This window comes from Mus caroli, chromosome 8 (assembly GCF_900094665.2).
Source record: "Mus caroli chromosome 8, CAROLI_EIJ_v1.1, whole genome shotgun sequence".
NCBI lineage: Eukaryota > Metazoa > Chordata > Mammalia > Rodentia > Muridae > Mus > Mus caroli.
Genome location: NC_034577.1, coordinates 105622833 through 105624517, shown reverse-complemented (window position 1 = coordinate 105624517; position 1685 = coordinate 105622833).

Sequence of the window (1685 nt, the reverse complement as noted above, 5' to 3'; positions counted from 1 at the left end):
GCGGCAGCAATCCAGTTTCCGGGTTTTGCAGCTACTGGCGGGAAAGGGGGCGGAGCCTGAGAAGAGCGCGGGAGGGAACGCGGAAGAGATGGAACGGCCGTGGGGGATGGAAGGAAAAGCAGGAACGGCTCAGAAACTGGAATAAGCTTCCTCACGCTCCTGGAAGGGGCGTGCTTACCCAGTCATCAAACAGGACTCTGCACGTTGCTGGGCGACCCGAAGGCACTTCCTTATTGTTTTACCCAATCCAGAATGAGTCCCAGCAGTGAAGTATCCTGGGAAATGTAGTCCAAGCTCAACTGGACTATGGGGGGGGGGGAGGGGGGAAGGTTCTGATGAGATTATTCTGAGCTCCAGTTTCTTCCCATGCCCTGCAGGTGCACAACCTTTTGACACTACGACATGATACTGTGACATGGTCATTTCCAAAATTTACACTAGAGAAGCTCTCAATCGAATATCCAAATAGGAAAAAGAAAAGAAAAATCTCACAATGCTTAAAGTTTAGGATTTTTGTGTTGGGCAGCATTTATTATTATCCTGGGCCACGTGTCGCCACGAGCCTCAGGTTGGACACACCTGCGAGAGTAAATGTCCTCTGATACTATCCAGGTATTTTTCCATTCACAAGCTGTGTTGTTTATGTAAATATGCCATTAAAAAAAAAAAAAACCTACACTTGGAGAACTAAGTAATTCCAGAATTTGGGAGGGTAAGTCAAAACGATCACAAGTTCACAAGTTCGAGGCCACCCTATGCTATAAAGGGAGCCAAAAATCAAGAACGTACAAATTCTCATGCCTCCAGATTCTCTATTAAGAGAGAATGGTCTTCCAACCATAACTTGGTTCTCTTGTTCATAGGTGTCACCTGATTACAAACTTGCAAAGCAGACTTTTAAAGCACCTGACAAAAATCCTGGTTATAAATATCCTAGACCCACAATGTGAAGCCTACCTTCAGCTTGACCTGGCTGAAGCAAGTTTCCAAAACATGATCTACTTATAACTTCCTTCTCAGGCCTGTGTTATGGAGAAGTCTTCTGGACTGAGAGCGTGCAGGTCTCCGTAGAAAGTCTGCGTATTTTATGGGTAAGCTGGGGACAGTGGCAATGTTGCTTTTGTCTTTAAGTCCTGAAAATGATCACTTCTGAGGGATAGCTCTTACCTCTCCATATTCCTTGGGAACAGACACACAGAACATATACAGTGAAAAGCCAACTCGATAAAAACAACATTTGGTTGGGTTTTCTTTTTCTCCACATGTGCATGTGGTGTGCATGTGTATGTGGACACACGTGTGCACATGCCTGAGCTGTCCAGGGCTTCATAATAGTTTTTAATAATTAACTTTTAAAAATATATATAGATCAAACTGGCTTCAAACTCTACAGAGTGAGTTTTGGACAGCCAGGGTGACAGAGAGAAACTGTCTCAAAAAGCAAAGCAAAACAAAACACAAAGAATGCGGTCGTGTTTACAGTACTCTAATAAGATATTAACTTGTGTGTTATGGCAAGTGTGATATACCAAGGTTTATTTAAGGTGTCATGGAGCAGGTTTCTGGCAAGAGTTTTAAAATGGTATATCCCGGAGCCGGGCGTGGTGGCGCACGCCTTTAATCCCAGCACTCGGGAGGCAGAGGCAGGCGGATTTCTGAGTTCGAGGCCAGCCTGGTCTACAAAG